Source organism: Patiria miniata, unplaced genomic scaffold (assembly GCF_015706575.1).
Source record: "Patiria miniata isolate m_02_andy unplaced genomic scaffold, ASM1570657v1 HiC_scaffold_10, whole genome shotgun sequence".
NCBI classification, from domain to species: Eukaryota; Metazoa; Echinodermata; class Asteroidea; order Valvatida; family Asterinidae; genus Patiria; species Patiria miniata.
The window spans coordinates 19994119-20008114 of record NW_024037048.1 but is presented as its reverse complement, the minus strand read 5'-3'; the positions used below and the strand labels follow the sequence as shown (position 1 = coordinate 20008114).

General features: G+C 39.9%; 1 long non-coding RNA gene across 1 annotated transcript; it reads left to right on the top strand.

Moving 5' to 3' along the window:
- Nucleotides 1-7547: 7547 nt before the first annotated feature.
- On the top strand, nt 7548-10422 carry LOC119739633. The gene is made up of 4 exons (XR_005272605.1): nt 7548-7587; nt 8551-8657; nt 9389-9522; nt 10383-10422. It is a non-coding gene; the product is annotated as an uncharacterized LOC119739633 (long non-coding RNA).
- Nucleotides 10423-13996: the final 3574 nt, after the last annotated feature.

The following is a 13996-nucleotide window of genomic DNA, read 5'->3' as shown; positions in this document are numbered from 1 at the left end:
TCTGGACATCACTAATTTTTCCCTACAGTGACCTATATCACCATTAAAAGGGATAATATGTCAAAAAAATGTTGGATTTAGCAGGAAAAAGTTGCTACCATGGCATGCCTACTGAGAAAACATGTCAAAGGACATTTCCTAGTCTTTGTTGGTCAGTGGTGTCTGAGGTATGGGAGTCTCTCCGGAGTATTTTTGAATGCTTTGCATACATTGTTGGGTAAGACCTCTTTGTATAGCTCCATGATTGTATAGTCATATAGTCAGCAGGGCCAGGGCCTATTGTTTTTAGTTCACCGCACCTACCCCAATTAAGAACCCAGTATCAATGCACACATATAGTGGTGTTCCGTAACGTGACTTTCCTCATGCACGGTTGCCAAACTTCTTTGTCGATAAACTTCAAATTCATTCAGTTATTACTGGTACTTTTTTCAGTAGTGTTTGCCATTTAAATTCTGTAAACAATTTCACTGTCATACAATTTTGAGCAAAATTTAAAAAAAAACGGTGGTGTCCGGAAATTGGGCAAAAAATCAGCTGAGTGTTCCCTAACGTAGCGCACTTGCGTAAATCTTGGAAAATTCCTGGTTAACACTAAAAAAGTTATTTAAAGTTAGCAAATTCTTAATTAATAAATAAATATATCTCTACTTTACCAAACTAGAAGAATGTCAGAAAATTATTTTCTTATTTTTGGCTGAGTATATCAGTGGTGAGTTGGAGGTAGATTGTTTCTCGATGATAATTTGAGTTAGAAATGTGATTCGGGTTTGTAACTTCAGGGGTTGCCCTTCAGGAAAGTCAAGTTTGGATTGATTTGGGGGTCAAAAGGTCAAAGGTCAACGTCATTGGTCAAGGTCTAGGTCATTCCATTGACCAGTATTAACTATTCTACTACATGTATTTGTAATTTTGCACCTTATATCAACAAACTCAGGCCGAGGGGTTTCAACAGCACCGCTGTATTTTTTTAGGAAAGTTGCAGTAATGTTTATTGATTCATTTTATTTCATCAACAGCTTTGAAAATGGAGTTGAGGCCAGACAGACAGGGGGCATAGGACTGCATATTTGCTCTCAGGTCATTTTATCTAATGCATTTAATGTTAGACACTTTTTGTTTTTTAACTTTTACGGACCAAAAGTGTTTAGAATTATTCTTGACCATTCTCTTTATTTGGTGAACAATTTGACCATCGTCTGACTAGAGGTGTTTGCATGTTGATGTTAGTGCTCAGGCATCAAATTACGTCAGGAATCGACCACTAGTCTCGCCCCAACTTGCTCATAGTTGTTTCTGTGGCATGGTTTAGCTGTATTTGTCCTTTTCCGGGGAAAATAGTAGTGCAGGTGGGAAAATTATCAGAAAAACTAAGATGACATTTTTGTGTGTTTACGTTTCTAGAGTTACTTCTACAACGACGATAGGTTCAACTACAACTATGCGCAGGCCAAAGCCACAGCAGGCAACTACAAGGAAGCAGAGGAGGTAGGTTGGACTCCCGGACCCAATTTTCGTTGTTGCGCCCTCAATAGTTGGCCAGTCATGGCGCAGCGACTAGTCATGGTGCCTGAACTAGTCATGGTGCCTTTCATTTGCAAACATCAAAAACCAAAACTACCAAGTTATTATGAAATACCTGACTGTTAGTGAATAATAGTCTCAAGCATCCTGTGAAATCACGGCACCTGGTGTGCTGTTATTTTCAAGAAAAGTGGAATTTTGTATCAATTTCCACCATTGGTCGGCCCTGTTTGAGAGAGAAGCCCGACTTTCTGTCTGTTCTCATCCATATACTGTTGCCGTATACCTAGATGTAGAACAAAAAGATATTGCAATAGCTTGTTTTCCAACGTGCTGCATCTCTTAGGAATTCCTTGCCTGGTGCTTATTTCCCTCCAACCTATGATCTGTCCTGATTCAAGAGGAGTGTGGAGTGCTGTGGCCTCGTGGTTAAGGGCGTTGGATTCGTGGTCTGCGGGTAAAGCTGCAGGTTGTGGGTTCGAGTCCAGCCTGGGGTCATGGTGCGTGTGCCCTTGGGCAAGGCACTTTGTCACTCATTGCTTCTCCCCACCCAGGAGTAATAGGCTCTCAGCTTTGGTCCAAAAAATGGGCCACCGGTACCAGACGATCGAAAAGAGCAATGCTCATAGCGATTTTTTGAAAGGCACATCTAGAGTTGGAGAATGTGTGATAGCTTTGCAGTGTGAGTGGTGGCAGTGTTATCACTTTTGATTTGTGTTTTCAAAATTGCCGTCAATATGCTTGAACCGGATCAATTGTATGTTGTAGCAAGCATGTTTTGGCTGCCATTTAAAAAAAAGAAAACAAGGGATAGCACCCAAAAAGCTGCCACCGCTGCAATGCTGTCACATATTTTCCGACTAGAGGGGTGCATACCTTGCCAAAAATCACAATGAGCATTATTGCCCTCATTTGATACTGACCAAACCCCCACACTGATGGCTTATAAGTGGGTGCCTATGAGGGCAGAGATGGTGGGGTTGATTTAGCTGCTTTGCTCCGACTTGTAGCCCTGTATATCTGGAGTGGCTTTTAGCCTTGTGCAGGGCGAATAGGCATAAAAAAAACAAGTCTAAAACCCGGATGGGGATCTTTCTGTGCCTCCTAGACCACTGTTTTGGTGGCAACACTTGGTTTTACCATGATTTAATTGGAGTGGGTTTCGTTTCTCTTGTTTTGCAGATTTTTGTGCTCATTCAGAGTGAGAAGATCAAGAATGACTACACGTGTCTCTGGTTGGCAAGATGCTGTGAGTATTACCGTCAATTGTGAATGACGTTTCCTCTTCCAACTTCCAAGTTGCTAATTATGGGAATGAATCCACCTGTTAAGCCTCAACTCATGATGTATTGACCACTCACAATTGTGACTGCACAACCAAATGTCCAACTAAAGTCACGACACGTCGCGTGCATGCATTTCATGTACTGCTGGAAAATCCAGAGTGGCATTAGGGAGATGCACATGTTGCCCATGTGTGAGGTAGACTGAAGGGTCTCTAACAATGACATAACCAGCATGCAATCATCGCCCTGATTGTATATTAAGGATGTGACTTTGCGTTTCATTGTGTAAATGTAAAGCAAATATTTCAAGAACCGTTTTAAACGTTTAGCCATTGACAGTGGCTTTTGCCTACCCATTATGTCTGATCTGCAGACCGGCGTGATTGACATGATAAATCAACAATGGTTGACATAGTAAATAGCAGGCAGTCGTTGATAAAGTAAAAATGTAACTACGTGTTCCCCAAATGTAATCAAGTACTACGGTGCTTCTAAGGTTTAGTAAATTAAGTAGGTTTTAAATCTGTGTTAATTATTTGTGCTATGTGTGGTTATCTCCAAGGAAGATCGCGTGAACGGAGGTCCCGTTTGTATAATTTGGGTTTAGTTTAAATGTTTTGAAAAATTTGTAAGCGGATTTAGAAGTTTTTACGTTTAAACGTGTAAACATCACATCTTAGTCGTACATTTGCCATGTTGGATTTGTTCTATCACATTTTAAGCAGATTGTACGACAGAAATTTGCTACATTGAACATCCCTCTTGGCTCCCAAATATTGTACACAGTTACACTGAGCATTGCTGGCCGAAAATTGCTGAAACGAGCATCCACTGAACCGAACCATCTTTTGTGGACCCCAATGTGTTTTCTTACAGCAGTATCCTATGTATTTATATTAATGAGGATTTTGGAGGATTGAGGATGAATGGTGATTGAATCAAATGAGGATTCTGGAGGATTGAGGATGAATCAAATCAAATCAAATCAATCATTGTGATTGAATCAAATGAGGATTCTGGAGGATTGAGGATGATGGTGATTGAAGCACATGAGGATTCTAGAGGATTGAGGATGAATGGTGATTGAAGTTCATGAGGATTTGGAGGATTGAGGATGAATGCATTTTGAAGGCAGGACTGTCTGATGATTTTGAAGGATTTGGCGTTGGTTATCCTTCATTTAAACACGAGTGCAAAATTTTGGGATGAGGAGGATTTTGGAGGATTGACAATGAATGCATTTTGAGGCAGGACTGTCTGACAATTTTGAAAAATTTAGGCGGAGTTGCAAAATTTTGGAGGATTGAGGATGGTTCTAAGCAAAAAGGGCCTAGGGGGTTATTAATGCTTTAATTGCATACATTGTTAGACTTTCTTTTTATAGCTCCATGATTGTATAGTCATTCTTCCAGAACTGTAAGTGTAAGGGTTTTAAACTAAGTTCAGGAAGTATGGTCAGGCCCTACAGGCCCCATTTTTATCGTTTGTAAATTTGTCAATTTTTTTGGAAATTGTTCTCAAATTTCACAGTAATTATTGTCAACCAAATTCTTCAAACAATGCCCTTTCCAAAAATAGCAGATGAAAACAATATTTGAACTTAACCTTATGAATTAGAAGGTAAAGATGTTAAAATAACTTGTTTTGCTTTGTTTCTTGAAGTTGACAGAGTTTGAAGGTTCTACCAAGGATGTCAACTGTGGAGCACATACAGGATGCAGAGCACAGTGATGACGTATCACCATGGCAACGCGTACTGCTCAACATCACTTGAATGAGATTGTACCTGACATCATTAATTGTAAAGAGCGCCACCTGTTGTTTGGTTATCGATCAACATTATGCAGCAGATAATGTAGCGGTAGGCTATATAGGCCTGTACGTCAGGTAAGTCTGGACTATTTATTTCTCAAAAATCAACTTCTTTTCGGCGTACTGGAAAGATTCCCATATATCTGGGCATCACTAATTTTTCCCTACAGTGACCTATGCCACCATTTAAAGGGATACTATGTCCAAAAATGTTGGATTTAGCAGGGAAAAGTTGCTTGCTACCATGGCATGCCTACTGAGAAAACATGTCAAAGGACATTTCCTAGTCTTTGTTGGTCAGTGACGTCTGAGGTATGGGAGTCTCTCCGGAGTATTTTTGAATGCTTTGCATACATTGTTGGGTAAGACCTCTTTTTATAGCTCCATGATTGTATAGTCATATAGTCAGCAGGGCCAGGGCCCATTGTTTTTAGTTCACCGCACCTACCCCAATTAAGAACCCAGTATCAATGCACACATATAGTGGTGTTCCCTAACGTGGCGCACTGCGACGTTTCTCCTGACTTTCCTCATGCACGGTTGCCAAACTTCTTTGTTGATAAACTTCAAATTCATTCAGTTGTTACTGGTACTTTTTCAGTAGTGTTTGCCATTTAAATTCTGTAAACAATTTCACTGTCATACAATTTTGTGCAAAATAAAAAAAACTGTGGCGTCCGGAAATTGGGCCAAAAATCAGCTTAGTGTTCCCTAACACAACGCACTTGCGTAAATCTTGGAAAATGCCAGGTTAACACTAAAAAAGTTATTTAAAGTTAGCAAATTCTAAATTAATAAATAAATATATCTCTACTTTACCCAACTAGAAGAATGTCAGAAAATTATTTTCTTATTTGTGGGTGAGTATATCAGTGGTGAGTTGAAGGTAGATTGTTTCCCGATGATAATTTGAGTTAGAAATATGATTCGGGTTTGTAACTTCAGGGGTTGCCCTTCAGGAAAATCAAGTTTGGATTGATTTGGGGGTCAAAAGGTCAAAGGTCAATGTCATTGGTCAAGGTCTAGGTCATTCTTTTGACCAGCAATTATCCTACTACATGTACTTGTAATTTCACACCTTATCAACAAACTCGTCAGGCCGAGGGGTTTCAACAGCACCGCTGTATTTTATGAAAGTTGCAGTAATGTTTATTGATTCATTTTATTTCATTAACAGCTTTGAAAATGGAGTTGAGGCCAGACAGACAGGGGGCATAGGACTGCATATTTGCTCTCAGGTAATTTTATCTAATGCATTTAATGTTAGACACTATTCGTTTTTGAACTTTTCTCCAAAAACCTGAAAATATTTATTGCCATTAATCACCCTCTAATATTCAGGACCAATGTTTTTTTGGAATTATTCTTGACCATTCTCTTTATTTGGTGAACAAGTTTGACCATCGTCTGACTAGAGGCGTTTGCATGTTGATATTAGTGCTCGGGCATCAAATTACGTCAGGAATCGACCACTAGTCTCGCCCCAACTTGCTCATACTTGTATCTGTGGCATGGTTTAGCTGTATTGGCCCTTTTGGGCAATACAAAAGTAGTGCATGTGGGAAAATTATCAGAAAAACCAAGATGACATTTTTGTGTGTTTACGTTTCTAGAGTTACTTCTACAACGACGATAGGTTCAACTACAACTATGCGCAGGCCAAAGCCACAGCAGGCAACTACAAGGAAGCAGAGGAGGTAGGTTGGACTCCCGGACCCAATTTTCGTTGTTGCGCCCTCAATAGTTGGCCAGTCATGGCGCAGTGACTCGTCATGGTGCCTGAACTAGTCCTGGTGCCTTTCATTTGCAAACATCAAAAACCAAAACTACCAAGTTATTATGAAATACCTGACTGTTAGGGAATAATAGTCTCAAGCATCCTGTGAAATCACGGCACCTGGTGTGCTGTCATTTTCAAGAAAAGTGGAATTTTGTATCAATTTTCACCGATGGTCGGCCCTGTTTGAGAGAGAAGCCCGACTTTCTGTCTGTTCTCATCCATATACTGTTGCTGTATACCTAGATGTAGAACAAAAAGATATTCCAATAGCTTGTTTTCCCACGTGCTGCATCTCTTTGGAAATCCTTGCCTGGTGCTTATTTCCCTCCAACCTATGATCTGTCCTGATTCAAGAGGATTGTGGAGTGCTGTGGCCTCGTGGTTAAGGGCGTTGGATTCGTGGTCTGCGGTAAAGCTGCAGGTTGTGGGTTCGAGTCCAGCCTGGGGTCATGGTGCGTGTGCCCTTGGGCAAGGCACTTTGTTACTCATTGCTTCTCCCACCCAGGAGTAATAGGCTATCAGCTTTGGTCCAAAAAATGGGCCACCGGTACCAGACGATCGAAAAGAGCAATGCTCATAGCGATTTTTTGAGTTGGAGAATGTGTGATAGCTTTGCAGTGTGAGTGGTGGCAGTGTTATCACTTTTGATTTGTGTTTTCAAAATTGCCGTCAATATGCTTGAACCGGATAAATTGTATGTTGTAACAAGCATGTTTTGGCTGCCATTTAAAAAAAGGAAAAAAAGTGATAGCACCCAAAAAGCTGCCACCGCTGCAATGCTGTCACATATTTTCTGACTAGAGGGGTGCATACCTTGCCAAAAATCACAATGAGCATTATTGCCCTCATTTGATACTGACCAAACCCCCACACTGATGGCTTATAAGTGGGTGCCTATGAGGGCAGAGATGGTGTGGTTGATTTAGCTGCTGTGCTCCGACTTGTAGCCCCGTATATCTGGAGTGGCTTTTAGCCTTGTTCAGGGCGAATAGGCATAAAAAAAAAAGTCTAAAACCCGGATGGGGATCTTTCTGTGCCTCCTAGACCACTGTTTGGGTGGGAACACTTGGTTTTACCATGATTTAATTGGAGTGGGTTTCGTTTCTCTTGTTTTCCAGATTTTTGTGCTCATTCAGAGTGAGAAGATCAAGAATGACTACACGTGTCTCTGGTTGGCAAGATGCTGTGAGTATTACCGTCAATTGTGAATGACGTTTCCTCTTCCAACTTCCAAGTTGCTAATTATGGGAATGAATCCACCTGTTAAGCCTCAACTCATAATGTATTGACCACTCACAATGGTGACTGCACAACCAAATGTCCAACTAAAGTTACGACACGTCGCGTGCATGCATTTCATGTACTGCTGGAAAATCCAGAGTGGCATTAGGGAGATGCACATGTTGCCCATGTGTGAGGTAGACTGAAGGGTCTCTAACAATGACATAACCAGCATGCAATCATCGCCCTGATCGTATATTAAGCATGTGACTTTGCGTTTCATTTTGTAAACGTTATAAGCAAATATTTCAAGAACCGTTTTAAACGTTTAGCCATTGACAGTGGCTTTTGCCTACCCATTATGTCTGATCTGCAGACCGGCGTGATTGACATGATAAATCAACAATGGTTGACATAGTAAATAGCGGGCAGTCGTTGATAAAGTAAAAATGTAACTACGTGTTCCCCAAATGTAATCAAGTACTACGGTGCTTCTAAGGTTTTGTAAATTAAGTAGGTTTGAAAACAACGTTAATTATTTGTGCTATGTGTGGTTATCTCCAAGGAAGATCGCCTGAACAGAACTCCCTTTTCTATAATTCTGGTTTGTTACATGTTTTGAGAAATTTGTAATCGGATTTAGAAGTTTTTTCATTTAAACGTTTAAACTTCACATCTTAGTCATACATTTGCCATGTTGGATTTGTTCTATCGCATTTTAAGCAGATTGTACGACAGAAATTTGCTACATTGAACATCCCTCTTGGCTCCCAAATATTGTACACAGTTACACTGAGCATTGCTGGCCGAAAATTGCTGAAACGAGCATCCACTGAACAGAACCATCTTTTGTGGACCCCGATGTGTTTTCTTACAGCAGTATCCTATGTATTTATAACCTTTCTTTGTGTTGTTTTCGTTGTTCAGACATCATGAATTGTAAGGCCAGACTAGCCTGGGAGTTGTACCTTAAGATGGAGACGTCTGGCGAATCGTTCAGCCTGCTGTAGCTCATTGCCAACGACGGCTACAAGGTAAAACATCATCCCCTATTTTTGTCCGTTGTATGTTTGGTGAAGATTTTGGCATTCGCCCCAAATTAGTATCCAGTCACTTAATCTAAACCTGCAACCGATTTCACGAAACACATTTGTCACTTCGTCCAAACGCAAATGGTAGAGGAGACATAAATCTAAATATAACGCATGTGTAGAAAAGAATGCAGTATCCAGACGCTACTTCAGCAGTTGTGTACAAAGTCTATGGAGAGTCAAGAAAACTTTCCAAGTATTTCTGAACAAAATTGGAAATGTTTCTGCAGATTCGTGTTTGTGAAACATTTTTGCAATAACTCATCTTTATTGAGATGATGTGTGAAGACAAAAGTGGCGTCAGGTTGCCACATTGTTTCCAATGTGTAAAATCAACGAGAATACGAATCCCGGTCAAAAAAGAAAAAAAAGAAAGATTTGTTGCACATTTACGACTTTGTGTCATTATAGCTTGAATAATGAAGGATGCACTTTTGTGTCACAAACTTTAGTAAGCATGTAGAGGGCATCATAAAATATTAGAATAGCCAAAAATCCCAACTGCTTAAAAAAATTGATGTGGGACAAATTCATCACTTTGTCAACACGGTGGCGATATGATCGAAAACTTCAGGCTTTTTGTTTGAACTTCTGATTTTTTGGCCTCGACCTCAAACTATAATTATCACGGAGACTCTTCTCAATTCTCATGTTTTCAACTTTTCTGTCGGTAGATGGGCCAGTTCTTCTATACAGCCAAGGCTTTCGATGTCCTGGAAAGATTGGATCCCAATCCTGAATACTGGGAAGGCAAGCGAGGGGCGTGCGTGGGCGTATTCCAGCAGATCATAGCTGGCCATGAACCAAGGTGGGTGTCATCTCTGTCAATCAGCAGTGCACACTGACCAATTAGATCTCAACCTTTGGTCAGGTGACCACAGTACATCGATCAAACAGTGCGTACTGACCAATTACATCTCAATAAGTATATCACTCCGGTGCTCTACCAACTGAGCTATCCAGCCCAATGTTGGGGGTTCCCTAATTGTCAATGTCTCTGTCAAAGGGGCGCTAGTCAGAAGCCCTCAACCCGCATATGCCATGCAGCCAGGGATCACGCCCAAAGTCACGATGCAGACCTGGCAAATATCAAACGGGGATCACTCAGAGAGGATACGGCTTTTTATTACAAATCTTCATGAATACTTTTCAACTTCTTAGCCCTCTAGTTCAAATTCATTGATCTTTATGGATTTTTCCTTTTTCCCCCTAAATTCTGTAAACAGCTTTCATTTTCACTATTAGGTTTTGCCCTTCACTGACGTATAAACACGGTATACTCAGTGTGTTACCTCCCGAGTGAAATTTGGAAAAAATCACTCGGTTGGGACTCGAACCCATGACCTCCTGCTTGTTAGTGCAGACGTCTTAACCACTGGACCATCAAGCTTACAGAATTGGTTGCCTAGCCAGCCAACCAACCCCGTAAGCTCCATGGTCGAGTCGTGGGTTCGAATCCCACCCAAGTGATTATTTTCCAACTTTCACTCGGGAGGTAACACACTGAGTATACAGTGTTTATACATCGGTGAAGGGCAAATCCTAATATTGATTGACATCGCCTCGAAGCAAATTAAAGTCCATCTTGTTAATAGCTTTCATTTTCATGAGCACAAAACCCAGTGAAGTTCAAGCCACTAGATTTTTGTCATTTGTTTTCCTCTACAGAGAAACACTGCGAGACATCCTCCAAATCTTGCGCAACACCGGTAACCCGCAGGTGGAATACATCATCCGTGTCATGAAGAAGTGGGCCAAGGACAACAGGGCACCAGTTTCCTGAGGTGGTCCCTATCCTATAGTCTTGAGATTGTTTAAATTTGTACATTCCAAAAACCCCTGCTTGCAAAGAGATTTTCAAAAAAATAAAATAATGGAACGATACTGTTGATTAGGGGTGATTTAATTATTCTTGACGCATGGGAAATTTGCCTTGAAATATTTCTCTGTTTAGCTTTGGCAAGATAGTTATGCAGGAGAAAAAAACAACAGTTCTGGAGAGAGGCTGGTTTCTCATGGCATAAACAAAGTAGGCTTGCCTAGTTAAGCTGGACTCTGTGACTCAGTCAGTGACTTGGTCAGTGACTCAGTCAACAACTCAGTGACTCATTCAGCGACTCCATGATTCAGTCAGATTCAGTCAGTGACTCAGTCAGTGACTCGTCAGTGATTTGGTCAGTGACTCGGTTAGTGAATCACTCAGTGACTCATTGAGCGACTCAGTGGCTCAGTCATCTACTCCGTGACTAGGTCAGTGTCTCAGTAAGTGACTCGGTCAGTGACTCTCTCAGTGACTCAGTCAGTCAGTGGCTCATTCAGTAACTCAATGACTCGGTCAGTCAGTACGTGACTAATAGTGACTGACTCGATACTCAGATGACTCAGTCAGACAGTTGAAGTCAGGTAGCATTGAAATGTTCATATCATAATTATAAAGGTTCTCGTCATAAATGTTGCTTAGGACAACTCTGCAAGTTTGTTTTCTTGGAGTTTCTGGGGCCTGTTTAGAGACAAGCCAACGGCATGGGCCAGGAATGGTTATTCAAGGAGGGGGGTAGTCATCTGTACGTAATGTAATTATACTAATTAATGGTTAATATTGATATAAATATACATGTACAAGTTTTCAGAGCACGTTTGTCAGGCAATTAGGGTGTAAGGTCCAGAAGGCATGAAACAAATTGAAGATAAGTGATTTGAACTGGGCCCAATTTCATAGCGCTGCTTAGCACACAATTTCTGCCAGCAGAGCCTCTCCGTCTATCTATCACATTGTCAATACTATATTTTTTCATGTACAATATTGGGAAAGAATGTTGCAACCTGATGCTTCTTTTTCTTCATATCATCTCAATGAAGTCATTCATTGCAAAAATGATGATAAGACATGAATCTGGGACTGAGAAATACTTCAGAGAAAATTTTCTTGAAGCTCCATAGACTTTGAACACAACCGCTGAAGTGGCGTCAGGTTGCAACATTCTTTTCCAATATTGTGTGATATTCTGACTTCATTTCTTTATTTCATCTGTAAAAACATTAAATGTTTACTGCCTTTCTTTAATGGGAAGATACAACTTTTGCAAACATCACAAAACGAAATGATCAAATTATCGCGAAATACCTTACTGGATTGTTGGGGAATGACAGTCTAAAGCATCCTGTAAAATTGTGGCTCAGTCCTGATGTGCTGACATTTTAAAGAAAAATGGTACTTTTCCAACGCTGGTCAGCCGACAAGCATTGGAGAAAACTGGCTATTTTTCAAAAATTTCTCCCAATTGTTTTATAATTATTTATTCCGCATTTTCTTTGCAATTGATTACACACCTGTGAAGAGGTATAAGTCTGCTAGACTGATTCTCTGACCTTACAATTCCCCAAAGTCTATAAATTGCCTGTTTAATCTTATAAGTGGGGTCACCAGACTGCAAATACATGATTGGTTTTCTTGACTTTTCCAGCATCTACAAGCCCAAACGTGAAAAAAGTCATTTTATCAATATTTGCTAAAACATACTAATCCTCCAAATCCATTTATTTCTGAAAATTGCAGCGAAAGCAAATGTTGTACATTCCCTTCAAGTCCGACAAATCTTATCTTGCAGTGTAAATATTGTGTAGGTGAATTTTGAAAGTAAATGTTACTTTAAGGATTGTTGAAATGCTGTGCATAGTTTTTTGAATAAAGAGATATTAAATCATCACAATAAATAAAAGTGAAAAAAATACCTGTTTGTTATTGATTTGTTTGTTTTCTTGGTAGTTTGTTTGGGATTCCTGAAAACAAAACTTAATTCAATTTATTTAAAAGATAAGTTTAGTAAATTTATGTTTGGGCATGGGGCTATAAAAAGTTGGGAAGGTAAAAAAAAAAAGAATAATATAATTTCAATTTGAAAAAAAGTAATATAATTTCAATTTGTTGAAAAGTAAGCTCAGTCAATTCATTTTTGGGAAAGAAAAAAAAGTGAAGACAATTAAACAACAATACTATGGTGGGACTCGAACCTGAGTCGCCAGATTGGGAGTCCTACACCGGTCCAGCGGACCATTATCGCACTTAAACAAAGCGTCAGTTCTGCTTTATCATAACCGTAAGATAGGCTTATCGTGGCTTTTCACGTTGACGCCCATGCACGCTTAGACGTAAAACACAGTCTGACGATGTAAAACATTCGTTTGATTTTTGGTGTAGCTGTTCTAATTATTGATCTAACTTCAATTGGAAAAGGGTAAAGGGTGTCAACTGAACTAAAATTGTGAACTTCAATGAAATAAAACTCGTACAATCCTTGGTTTCAGTACGAAACACACGTCTTCAACGGATGCAGAGAAGCCTATTTCTTTTGTTAAATTCCTTTGTTGGATCTGGCGTTAACAACAAAATGTTTCCATTGAGGGAAAAGGATTAAACGCTGCGATCTTTTTTCACGCTTGAGTGCATCTGAATGGGGAATATTGAAGCGGAAAATCACGATTTACTGCACTTAGGCAGCATTTTATCCCACATTATGATACTTTTTGAAGAGGAAATTGCATACTGAATACATGTATAGTTTCAAAATTCAAAAATTCGCCGTATTTAAAAAGTCGAGGAAATTTATTTGGAAAAATTTCACCAAAACTTTCCTCATCCTATCGTAGGCGGCGCTATACATATATTTCATTCTCAGTGCGCGCATTGTTAGCGCGATAGCCGCCGCCCGATCGGTGTATCACCCGTTTACCAAATCTTATTTTAGCATCACAATTTCAATTTATCTCACGAATAAAAGTTGAATAGGTCTACAACTAAAACAATAGATAATTAAGGTCAGTGAAAAAAATGCAATCCGAATAAAAGTCAACTTTAATGGAACAAAAGAGACGCGTATAAGGATATTAATAAAAGGGCCCCGGTATACACATGAGCAAGAGGGAGGCGGGAATTTTTTTGCCGTATGAGATGGGGGGGGGGGGGAACAAGCGAAATATATTTATTGAAAGTCGTAAGTGGAGAAATGTTTTTTAAATAAAAGGGCTATAAACTGTACATGTATACAAAACAGGCAGCCAGCCCCGCCCCCATCCCCTTGCAATGCCATACACACACGCTAATGCGCTAGCCAACTCTGAATACGGTGTACGTGCGAGAATTAAATACATATATAGCGCCGCCTACGTTAGGATGAGGAAAGTTTTGGGGAAATTTTTCCTAAAAAATTACCTCGACTTTTTAAATACGGCGAATTTTTGAATTTTGAAACTACAGTTGTATTCAGTATGCAATTTCCTCTCCA